This window comes from Salmo salar, unplaced genomic scaffold, assembly GCF_905237065.1.
Source record: "Salmo salar unplaced genomic scaffold, Ssal_v3.1, whole genome shotgun sequence".
In the NCBI taxonomy this organism is placed as follows: Eukaryota; Metazoa; Chordata; class Actinopteri; order Salmoniformes; family Salmonidae; genus Salmo; species Salmo salar.
Genome location: NW_025549770.1, coordinates 36,154 through 49,976, shown reverse-complemented (window position 1 = coordinate 49,976; position 13,823 = coordinate 36,154).

Sequence of the window (13,823 nt, the reverse complement as noted above, 5' to 3'; positions counted from 1 at the left end):
GTGATTGTGAAGAGAAATCAGAATGAGTCGCTTCGTTGGTCTATATTGTGTTTTCACATTGAGCAAGTGAATTATCAGTATCAGTGATGGCTAGATAGTGCTGCTCACATCGGTACGACAGCTGTTGTGAATGGGGGTCCGTTCATCTTCTAATCAAAGATTTCTCTTCACGGGATACAGGGAAATGCTGACTTGCAAACTTCCCTCAACAGTACAATACCCATGATCAAAAATATACACAAATATACACAAATAGCTAAGTAATAAAGTAGTAACATTTTTGTTGTTGTTATGATTGGAAATATATACATTAGAAGACTATACAGAATAAAGTATGAAATGTGTTAAAGTCATGTACTGGTAACATGGACTGCCTCACAAGCAACAGTCTGGATGAAAACAACTTTTGCAAAACAGTAAATGTATTTTGAAAATGTAGTTGTCTTTTAAACACATAAAAACATTCATAAAAAAATATATTATACAGTCAAAATTGCAAATACATTGATCAAAATAACACAACTGCCTGCAGAAATATGAACACATCTCTGCTGATCTCTTGAGTGCAACAGCCAACAGAACAGGAAGTTGGTCTCTTTAAAACCCCAGGAGATCCATTAATGTTCTTTGCCGTCACTAAATCATGATGATCAACTATCCAAAGGTGCAGAATTATGGGCGATTACTCTCCTTTTATGCAGATTTCACTAAACTATTTCATGCACATCAAATTTGATTCCTGATTAAAAAAAATAATAAAAATTGTGTGCACGACTCATTTATCGGTATCATCACAATCCAATTCCATGTATTAAATACATAGGCTGGTTTTCTCATAGTTTTGTAGACTTTCCATTGGCGGACAGAAACACAATCCACAATAGAAATAAGGAGAGCTGAATACAACGGGGGACACAGGCCTCAATCCACATCAAAACATTTGGATTTGGACTAAACTATTTAATGTCAGATAAATCATGTAAAACAATCTGGTTGATGGTTAGCCTCATATACATGATCTATTTATAATGTAGAACATGCAGCTAACTACACAATAAGGAAATGATGTGTGAGTTCAGCTATTCAAAGGGCACATTCATTGATTGCACATGTCCATTAGGCCAGTAATGCCATCATACTGTAGACATACAGTATGGCAGCGTTGGTAATGCCATCATACTGTAGACATACAGTATGGCAGCGTTAGTAATGCCATCATACTGTAGACATACAGTATGGCAGCGTTAGTAATGCCATCATACTGTAGACATACAGTATGGCAGCGTTGGTAATGCCATCATACTGTAGACATACATTATGGCAGCGTTGGTAATGCCATCATACTGTAGACATACAGTATGGCAGCGTTGGTAATGCCATCATACTGTAGACATACATTATGGCAGCGTTGGTAATGCCATCATACTGTAGACATACAGTATGGCTGCGTTGGTAATGCCATCATACTGTAGACATACAGTATGGCAGCGTTGGTAATGCCATCATACTGTAGACATACAGTATGGCAGCGTTGGTAATGCCATCATACTGTAGACATACAGTATGGCAGCGTTGGTAATGCCATCATACTGTAGACATACAGTATGGCAGCGTTGGTAATGCATGCCATTATGATAAGCAGCAAAATGGATGATATCCTGAGAAAGCGTGAAAATCAATGTGTAGCGTCTATAATATAATTTCATTTTGATTTAAAGCTCTTTAATTGTTTTGATGAACTAGCCCAGAGCCATTCTTAGATAGCCTGTGGTTAAGAACAATGCAGTGCGAAAAGGCCTTTTAACATGCATTGTAATGTGGCTATCGTAGCGTCTATAATATACAGTCTATAGCCAGAACATTACCCTGAATATGCTAAGGTAATGTGGTTATCGTAGCGTCTATAATATACAGTCTATAGCCAGAATATTACCCTGAATATGCTAAGGTAATGTGGTTATCGTAGCGTCTATAATATACAGTCTATAGCCAGAACATTACCCTGAATATGCTAAGGTAATGTGGCTATCGTAGCGTCTATAATATACGGTCTATAGCCAGAACAGTACCCTGAATATGCTAAGGTAATGTGGTTATCATAGCGTCTATAATATACAGTCTATAGCCAGAACATTACCCTGAATATGCTAAGGTAATGTGGCTATCGTAGCGTCTATAATATACGGTCTATAGCCAGAACATTACCCTGAATATGCTAAGGTAATGTGGCTATCGTAGCGTCTATAATATACAGTCTATAGCCAGAACATTACCCTGAATATGCTAAGGTAATGTGGTTATCATAGCGTCTATAATATACAGTATATAGCCAGAACATTACCCTGAATATGCTAAGGTAATGTGGCTATCATAGCGTCTATAATATACAGTCTATAGCCAGAACATTACCCTGAATATGCTAAGGTAATGTGGTGCTGGTAGCGTCTATAATATACAGTCTATAGCCAGAACATTACCCTGAATATGCTAACGTAATGTGGTTATCATAGCGTCTATAATATACAGTCTATAGCCAGAACATTACCCTGAATATGCTACGGTAATGTGGTTATCATAGCGTCTATAATATACAGTCTATAGCCAGAACATCACCCTGAATATGCTAAGGTAATGTGGCTATCGTAGCGTCTATAATATACAGTCTATAGCCAGAACATTACCCTGAATATGCTATGGTAATGTGGCTATCGTAGCGTCTATAATATACAGTCTATAGCCAGAACATTACCCTGAATATGCTAAGGTAATGTGGTTATCGTAGCGTCTATAATATACAGTCTATAGCCAGAACATTACCCTGAATATGCTAAGGTAATGTGGCTATCGTAGCGTCTATAATATACGGTCTATAGCCAGAACATTACCCTGAATATGCTAAGGTAATGTGGTTGTCATAGCGTCTATAATATACAGTCTATAGCCAGAACATTACCCTGAATATGCTAAGGTAATGTGGTTATCGTAGCGTCTATAATATACAGTCTATAGCCAGAACATTACCCTGAATATGCTAAGGTAATGTGGTTATCATAGCGTCTATAATATACAGTCTATAGCCAGAACATTACCCTGAATATGCTAAGGTAATGTGGTTATCATAGCATCTATAATATACAGTCCATAGCCAGAACATTACCCTGAATATGCTAAGGTAATGTGGTTATCATAGCGTCTATAATATACAGTCTATAGCCAGAACATTACCCTGAATATGCTAAGGTAATGTGGTTATCGTAGCGTCTATAATATACAGTCTATAGCCAGAACATTACCCTGAATATGCTAAGGTAATGTGGCTATCGTAGCGTCTATAATATACAGTCTATAGCCAGAACATTACCCTGAATATGCTAAGGTAATGTGGCTATCGTAGCGTCTATAATATACGGTCTATAGCCAGAACATTACCCTGAATATGCTAAGGTAATGTGGTTATCGTAGCGTCTATAATATACGGTCTATAGCCAGAACATTACCCTGAATATGCTAAGGTAATGTGGCTATCATAGCGTCTATAATATACAGTCTATAGCCAGAACATTACCCTGAATATGCTAAGGTAATGTGGTTATCATAGCGTCTATAATATACAGTCTATAGCCAGAACATTACCCTGAATATGCTAAGGTAATGTGGCTATCGTAGCGTCTATAATATACAGTCTATAGCCAGAACATTACCCTGAATATGCTAAGGTAATGTGGCTATCGTAGCATCTATAATATACGGTCTATAGCCAGAACATTACCCTGAATATGCTAAGGTAATGTGGTTATCATAGCATCTATAATATACAGTCTATAGCCAGAACATTACCCTGAATATGCTAAGGTAATGTGGTTATCGTAGTGTCTATAATATACGGTCTATAGCCAGAACATTACCCTGAATATGCTAAGGTAATGTGGCTATCATAGCGTCTATAATATACAGTCTATAGCCAGAACATTACCCTGAATATGCTAAGGTAATATGGTGCTGGTAGCGTCTATAATATACAGTCTATAGCCAGAACATTACCCTGAATATGCTAACGTAATGTGGTTATCATAGCGTCTATAATATACAGTCTATAGCCAGAACATTACTCTGAATATGCTAAGGTAATGTGGTTATCATAGCGTCTATAATATACAGTCTATAGCCAGAACATCACCCTGAATATGCTAAGGTAATGTGGATATCGTAGCGTCTATAATATACAGTCTATAGCCAGAACATTACCCTGAATATGCTAAGGTAATGTGGCTATCGTAGCGTCTATAATATACAGTCTATAGCCAGAACATTACCCTGAATATGCTAAGGTAATGTGGTTATCGTAGCGTCTATAATATACAGTCTATAGCCAGAACATTACCCTGAATATGCTAAGGTAATGTGGCTATCGTAGCGTCTATAATATACGGTCTATAGCCAGAACATTACCCTGAATATGCTAAGGTAATGTGGTTGTCATAGCGTCTATAATATACAGTCTATAGCCAGAACATTACCCTGAATATGCTAAGGTAATGTGGTTATCGTAGCGTCTATAATATACAGTCTATAGCCAGAACATTACCCTGAATATGCTAAGGTAATGTGGTTATCATAGCGTCTATAATATACAGTCTATAGCCAGAACATTACCCTGAATATGCTAAGGTAATGTGGTTATCATAGCATCTATAATATACAGTCCATAGCCAGAACATTACCCTGAATATGCTAAGGTAATGTGGTTATCATAGCGTCTATAATATACAGTCTATAGCCAGAACATTACCCTGAATATGCTAAGGTAATGTGGTTATCGTAGCGTCTATAATATACAGTCTATAGCCAGAACATTACCCTGAATATGCTAAGGTAATGTGGCTATCGTAGCGTCTATAATATACAGTCTATAGCCAGAACATTACCCTGAATATGCTAAGGTAATGTGGCTATCGTAGCGTCTATAATATACGGTCTATAGCCAGAACATTACCCTGAATATGCTAAGGTAATGTGGTTATCGTAGCGTCTATAATATACAGTCTATAGCCAGAACATTACCCTGAATATGCTAAGGTAATGTGGTTATCATAGCGTCTATAATATACAGTCTATAGCCAGAACATTACCCTGAATATGCTAAGGTAATGTGGTTATCATAGGGTCTATAATATACAGTCTATAGCCAGAACATTACCCTGAATATGCTAAGGTAATGTGGCTATCGTAGCGTCTATAATATACAGTCTATAGCCAGAACATTACCCTGAATATGCTAAGGTAATGTGGCTATCGTAGCATCTATAATATACGGTCTATAGCCAGAACATTACCCTGAATATGCTAAGGTAATGTGGTTATCATAGCATCTATAATATACAGTCTATAGCCAGAACATTACCCTGAATATGCTAAGGTAATGTGGTTATCGTAGTGTCTATAATATACGGTCTATAGCCAGAACATTAGCCTGAATATGCTAAGGTAATGTGGTTATCATAGCGTCTATAATATACGGTCTATAGCCAGAACATTACCCTGAATATGCTAAGGTAATGTGGTTATCATAGCGTATGTAATATACGGTCTATAGCCAGAACATTACCCTGAATATGCTAAGGTAATGTGGTTATCATAGCGTCTATAATATACGGTCTATAGCCAGAACATTACCCTGAATATGCTAAGGTAATGTGGTTATCATAGCGTATGTAATATACAGTCTATAGCCAGAACATTACCCTGAATATGCTAAGGTAATGTGGTTATCATAGCGTCTATAATATACAGTCTATAGCCAGAACATTACCCTGAATATGCTAAGGTAATGTGGTTATCATAGCGTATGTAATATATGGTCTGTAGCCAGAACATTACCCTGAATATGCTAAGGTAATGTGGTTATCATAGCGTCTATAATATACGGTCTATAGCCAGAACATTACCCTGAATATGCTAAGGTAATGTGGCTATCATAGCATCTATAATATACGGTCTATAGCCAGAACATTACCCTGAATATGCTAAGGTAATGTGGCTATCATAGCATCTATAATATACGGTCTATAGCCAGAACATTACCCTGTCCGGGGGTATCATCGGATGGGGCCACAGTGTCTTCTGATCCCTCCTGTCTCAGCCTCCAGTATTTATGCTGCAGTAGTTTATGTGTCGGGGGGCTAGGGTCAGTCTGTTACATCTGGAGTATTTCTCTTGTCTTATCCGGTGTCCTGTGTGAATTTAAATATGCTCTCTCTAATTCTCTCTTTCTCTCTTTCTGTCTTTCTCTCGGAGGACCTGAGCCCTAGGACCATGCCTCAGGACTACCTGGCATGATGACTCCTTGCTGTCCCCAGTTCACCTGGCCGTGCTGCTGCTCCAGTTTCAACTGTTCTGCCTGCGGCTATGGAACCCTGACCTGTTCACCGGACGTGCTTGTTGCACCCTCGACAACTACTATGATTATTATTATTTGACCATGCTGGTCACTTATGAACATTTTAACATCTTGACCATGTTCTGTTATAATATCCACCCTGCACAGCCAGAAGAGGACTGGCCACCCCTCATAGCCTGGTTCCTCTCTAGGTTTCTTCCTAGGTTTTTGGCCTTTCTAGGGAGTTTTTCCTAGGGAGTTTTTCCTAGCCACCGTGCTTCTTTCACATGCATTGCTTGCTGTTTGGGGTTTTAGGCTGGGTTTCTGTACAGCACTTTGAGATATCAGCTGATGTACGAAGGGCTATATAAATACATTTGATTTGATTTGATTTGAATGAGGCGGAGAGACACCAGCACAGGTGGAACCTGAGGCAATAGGTGAATGAGGCGGAGAGATACCAGCACAGGTGGAACCTGAGGCAAAAGGTGAATGAGGCGGAGAGATACCAGCGCAGGTGGAACCTGAGGCAAAAGGTGAATGAGGAGAGATACCAGCACAGGTAGAACCTGAGGCAATAGGTGAATGAGGCGGAGAGATACCAGCACAGGTGGAACCTGAGGCAAAAGGTGAATGAGGAGAGATACCAGCACAGGTAGAACCTGAGGCAATAGGTGAATGAGGAGAGATACCAGCACAGGTGGAACCTGAGGCAAAAGGTGAATGAGGCGGAGAGATACCAGCACAGGTGGAACCTGAGGCAATAGGTGAATGAGGCGGAGAGATACCAGCACAGGTAGAACCTGAGGCAAAAGGTGAATGAGGCGGAGAGATACCAGCGCAGGTGGAACCTGAGGCAAAAGGTGAATGAGGAGAGATACCAGCGCAGGTGGAACCTGAGGCAAAAGGTGAATGAGGCGGAGAGATACCAGCGCAGGTGGAACCTGAGGCAAAAGGTGAATGAGGCGGAGAGATACCAGCGCAGGTGAAACCTGAGGCTCCATGGAATTCCAGAGCAGGCAGGTGAGGACATCAAATGCAGAGTTGTTGACATCTGTGGAGCTGTTATTCCCGAATCAAAAGCCAAACTTCAGGGAAATGTGGACATCGTTCATCGTTTGACTCAACGATCAAGACCAGAGTCCGAAGACAACTATCATCCGGTTCACCAACAGATCTACACGAGATCTTCTCTGGAGGCCAAGAACTGTCGGTTCACCAACAGATCTACACGAGATCTTCTCTGGAGGCGAAGAACTGTCAGTTCACCAACAGATCTACACGAGATCTTCTCTGGAGGCCAAGAACTGTCGGTTCACCAACAGATCTACACGAGATCTTCTCTGGAGGCGAAGAACTGTCAGTTCACCAACAGATCTACACGAGATCTTCTCTGGAGGCCAAGAACTGTCAGTTCCACATCAAGCTAAAATTGAGGTTGACGAAGGATCTGACCTCTGCGGACAAAGTGACACGGGAGAAACTGTGGCCGATGGTGGCTGCAGCTCGAAAGGCAGGGGAAACTGAATTGTATTATTTTAAAACGATAATAATATCAGGGGTATTGGTGATTTAGTCAAACATAAGGCTATTTTCCTGCACTGCAAACGGTTTAATGCAGACATTTACTTCCTACAAGAGACTCATACATATTCTTCTGATCTTTTTGGAAGAATCTATGGGGTAACAACATCTAGTTATCATATGGCAACAGCCCCTCTGCAGGTCTAGCAGTTCAGAGCCCCATTTAAAGGGAAGGTCTTCAAATCACATTTTATATGGCAACAGCCCCTCTGCAGGTCTAGCAGTTCAGAGCCCCATTTAAAGGGAAGGTCTTCAAATCACATTTTATTTGGCAACAGCCCCTCTGCAGGTCTAGCAGTTCAGAGCCCCATTTAAAGGGAAGGTCTTCAAATCACATTTTATTTGTCACATGCGCCGAATACAACAGGTGTAGGTAGACTTTACAGTGAAATGCTGACTTACAAGCCCTTTACCAACAATGCAGTTCAAGAAATAGAAAAGATTTACTAAATAAACTAAAGTAAAAAATTTAATAAAAAGTAACACAATAAAATAACAACAACGAGGTTATAAACAAGAGGTATTGGTACCGAGTCAAAGTGCAGGGGTACAGGTTAGTAATGAGGCTATAAACAGGGGGTACCGGTACAGAGTCAATGTGGAGGCTATATACAGGGGGTACCGGTACAGAGTCAATGTGGAGGCTATATACAGGGGGGTACCGGTACAGAGTCAATGTGGAGGCTATATACAGGGGGTACCGGTACAGAGTCAATGTGGAGGCTATATACAGGGGGTACCGGTACAGAGTCAATGTAGAGGCTATATACAGGGTGTTACTGTACAGAGTCAATGTGGAGGCTATATACAGGGGGGGTACCGGTACAGAGTCAATGTGGAGGCTATATACAGGGGGTACCGGTACAGAGTCAATGTGGAGGCTATATACAGGGGGTACCGGTACAGAGTCAATGTGGAGGCTATATACAGGGGGTACCGGTACAGAGTCAATGTGGAGGCTATATACAGGGGGTACCGGTACAGAGTCAATGTGGAGGCTATATACAGGGGGGTACCGGTACAGAGTCAATGTGGAGGCTATATACAGGGTGTTACTGTACAGAGTCAATGTGGAGGCTATATACAGGGGGTATCGGTACAGAGTCAATGTGGAGGCTATATACAGGGGGTACCGGTACAGAGTCAATGTGGAGGCTATATACAGGGGGTACCGGTACCGAGTCAATGTGGAGGCTATATACAGGGGGTACCGGTACAGAGTCAATGTGGAGGCTATATACAGGGGGTGTACCGGTACAGAGTCAATGTGGAGGCTATATACAGGGGGTACCGGTACAGAGTCAATGTGGAGGCTATATACAGGGGGTACCAGTACAGAGTCAATGTGGAGGCTATATACAGGGGGTACCGGTACAGAGTCAATGTGGAGGCTATATACAGGGGGTGTACCGGTACAGAGTCAATGTGGAGGCTATATACAGGGGGTACCGGTACAGAGTCAATGTGGAGGCTATATACAGGGGGTACCGGTACAGAGTCAATGTGGAGGCTATATACAGGGGGTACCGGTACAGAGTCAATGTGGAGGCTATATACAGGGGGTACCGGTACAGAGTCAATGTAGAGGCTATATACAGGGTGTTACTGTACAGAGTCAATGTGGAGGCTATATACAGGGGGGGTACCGGTACAGAGTCAATGTGGAGGCTATATACAGGGGGTACCGGTACAGAGTCAATGTGGAGGCTATATACAGGGGGTACCGGTACAGAGTCAATGTGGAGGCTATATACAGGGGGTACCGGTACAGAGTCAATGTGGAGGCTATATACAGGGGGTACCGGTACAGAGTCAATGTGGAGGCTATATACAGGGGGGGTACCGGTACAGAGTCAATGTGGAGGCTATATACAGGGTGTTACTGTACAGAGTCAATGTGGAGGCTATATACAGGGGGTATCGGTACAGAGTCAATGTGGAGGCTATATACAGGGGGTACCGGTACAGAGTCAATGTGGAGGCTATATACAGGGGGTACCGGTACCGAGTCAATGTGGAGGCTATATACAGGGGGTACCGGTACAGAGTCAATGTGGAGGCTATATACAGGGGTGTACCGGTACAGAGTCAATGTGGAGGCTATATACAGGGGGTACCGGTACAGAGTCAATGTGGAGGCTATATACAGGGGGTACCAGTACAGAGTCAATGTGGAGGCTATATACAGGGGGTACCGGTACAGAGTCAATGTGGAGGCTATATACAGGGGTGTACCGGTACAGAGTCAATGTGGAGGCTATATACAGGGGGTACCGGTACAGAGTCAATGTGGAGGCTATATACAGGGGGTACCGGTACAGAGTCAATGTGGAGGCTATATACAGGGGGTACCGGTACAGAGTCAATGTGGAGGCTATATACAGGGGGTACCGGTACAGAGTCAATGTGGAGGCTATATACAGGGTGTACCGGTACAGAGTCAATGTGCAGGGGTACAGGTTAGTCAAGGTAATTTGTACATGTAGGTGGGGTAAAGTGACTATAGATAATAAACAGCGAGTAGCAGCAGTGTGAGTGTTGGGGGGTGGGGTGGGGGGGCCAATGTAAATAGTCTTGGTGGCCATTTGATTAATTGTTCAGCAGTCTTATGGTTTGGGGGTAGAAGCTGTTAAGGAGCCTTATGGACCTAGACTTGGCGCTCCGGTACCGCTTGCAGTGTGGTAGCAGAGAGAACAGTCTATGACTCCAGCAGTCTTATGGCTTGGAGGTAGAAGCTGTTTAACCTCTTACATCTAGACATTCCGCTAGCGGAACACCGCTCCAATATCCAATGATGGGCGTGGCGCGAATTACAAACTCCTCAAAAATACAAAAACTTCAATTTCTCAAACATATGACTATTTTACACCATTTTAAAGACAAGATTCTCCTTTATCTAACCACACTGTCCGATTTCAAAAAGGCTTTACAACGAAAGCAAAACATTAGATTATGTCAGCAGAGTACCCAGCCAGAAATAATCAGACACCCATTTTTCAAGCTAGCATATAATGTCACATAAACCCAAACCACAGCTAAATGTAGCACTAACCTTTGATGATCTTCATCAGATGACAACCCTAGGACATTATGTTATACAATACATGCATGTTTTGTTCAATCAAGTTCATATTTATATCAAAAACCAGCTTTTTACATTAGCATGTGACGTTCAGAACTAGCATACCCACCGAAACTTCCGGTGAATTTACTAAATTACTCATGATAAACATTCACAAAAAACATAACAATTATTTTAAGAATTATAGATACAGAACTCCTTTATGCAATCGCGGTGTCCGATTTTAAAAATAGCTTTTCGGCGAAAGCACATTTTGCAATATTCTGAGTAGATAGCCCGGTCATCATGGCTAGCTATTTTGACACCCACCAAGTTTGGCACTCACCAAACTCAGATTTACTATAAGAAAAATTGGATTACCTTTGCTGTTCTTCGTCAGAATGCACTCCCAGGACTTCTACTTTACAGCCAATGTTGTTTTGGTTCCAAATAATCCATAGTTATATCCAAATAGCTGCGTTTTGTTCTTGCGTTCAAGACACTATCCGAAGGGTGACGCGCCGGCGCATATCGTGACAAAAAATTTCAAAATATTCCATTACCGTACTTCGAAGCATGTCAAACGCTGTTTAAAATCAATTTTTATATGATTTTTCTCGTAAAATAGCGATAATATTCCGACCGGGCGACGTTGTTTTCGTTCAAAGACTGAAAATGTAAAATGGACTCTTCACGTGCACGCGCGTGCCCGTTTCATTGTTCTCAGATCGACCACTATCCAAAACCCCTACTGTTTTTCAGCCAGGGTCTGCAGTCATCATTCAACGTTCTGGCGCCTTCTGAGAGCCTATGGGAGCCTTAGAAAATGTCACGTTACAGCAGAGATCCTTTGTTTTCGATAAAGAGGCTATAGAAGGCCAAGGAATGGTCAGAGAGGGCACTTCCTGTATAGAATCTTCTCAGGTTTTGGCCTGCCATATGAGTTCTGTTATACTCACAGACACCATTCAAACAGTTTTAGAAGCTTTAGGATGTTTTCTATCCAAATCAAACAATGATATGCATATTCTAGTTTCTGGGCAGGAGCAATAACCAGATTAAATCGGGTACATTTTTTATCCGGCCGTGAAAATACTACCCCCTATCCTAAACAGGTTAAGGAGCCTTATGGACCTAGACTTGGCGCTCCGGTACCGCTTGCAGTGTGGTAGCAGAGAGAACAGGTTATGACTCCAGCAGTCTTATGGTTTGGGGGTAGAAGCTGTTAAGGAGCCTTATGGACCTAGTCTTGGCGCTTCGGTACCGCTTGCAGTGTGGTAGCAAAGAAAACAGTCTATGACTAGGGTGACTGGAGTCTTTTTTGGGCCTTCCTCTGACACCGCCTGGTATATAGGTCCTGGATGGCAGGAAGCTTGGCCCCAGTGATGTACTGGGCCATACGCACTACTCTCTGTAGCGCGTTACGGTCAGATGCTGAGCAGTTGCCATACCAGGCGGTGAGGCAACCAGTCAGGGTGCTCTCGATGGTGCAGCTGTAGAACTTTTTGAGGATCTGGGGACCCATACCAAATCTTTTCAGTCTCCTGAGGGGGAAAAGGTTTTGTCGTGCCCTCTTCACGACTGTCTTGGTGTGTTTGGACCATGATAGTTTGTTGGTGATGTGGACACCAAGTAACTTGAAACTCTCGCCCCGTTCCACTACAGCCCTGTCGATGTGAATGGGGGCCTGTTCAGCCCTCCTTTTCCCTGTAGTCCACGATCAGCCCCTTTGTCTTGCTCGCATTGAGGGAGAGGTTGTTGTCCTGGCAACACACTGCCAGGTCTCTGGCCTCTTCCCTATTGGCTGTCTCATCGTTGTCGGTGGTCAGGCCTACCTTCTCACATGCATCTGGTTTATCTCTGAATATTAGGAAATGTACATCTTTTGCGTTGAAAACATGTGACTTAAAGTCAGTATGTAATATCCCTGTTAAAGATGGGATCACATATTTTGGTATTAAAGTTAGCAAAGATCAGAAAGAAAGGGCCAACTTAAATTTCTCTCCTGTTGTAGAGAAAATTGGAAAGAGATTTTAACTCATGGTTATTAAGAGATCTTTCTTTATCTGGACGTGTACTTTTATCAAAATCTGAAGGTCTGTCCAGATTAGTTTATACCTCCCTTGCCTTGGATGATCCTCTATCAGTAACTAAAATGGTTGATACTAAATGATTTAACTTCATATGGAGGAATAAACCTAATTATTTAAGAAAAGCGGTAATATGTATCACCCAAAGTGAGGGAGGGTTGAATGCTCTGGATTTTAAAACCTCTAATATAATATTTAAGATGAAATGGATACAAAACTATTTAAGAAATAAGGATTGGATTATAATCCCTAATTTAATATTCCAACAGATTGGTGGTCTACAATTATTACTCAAATGCAACTTTGATTTGGGTAAAATCCCTGTTAAACTTGCTAACTTTCATAAACAAGTACTTGGAACCTCATGTACAAACACAGACATACAATCTGGAAAAATAAAGGCAGAAAATACAGACACACAGTCTTTGTTTTTCAAGAACTGGTTTGGCAACAGCATTATCTGGGTTAAACAATTATTGAATTATGATGGACAACTATATGATTATCGAATAATAATAATGATTGAATAATGATAACTATATGATTATGCAGAATAATAATGATTGAATAATGATAACTATATGATTATTGAATAATAATGATTGAATAATGATAACTATATGATTATTGAATAATAATGATTGAATAATAATATGATTATGCAGAATAATAATGATTGAATAATAATATGATTATGCAGAATTCATGAGGA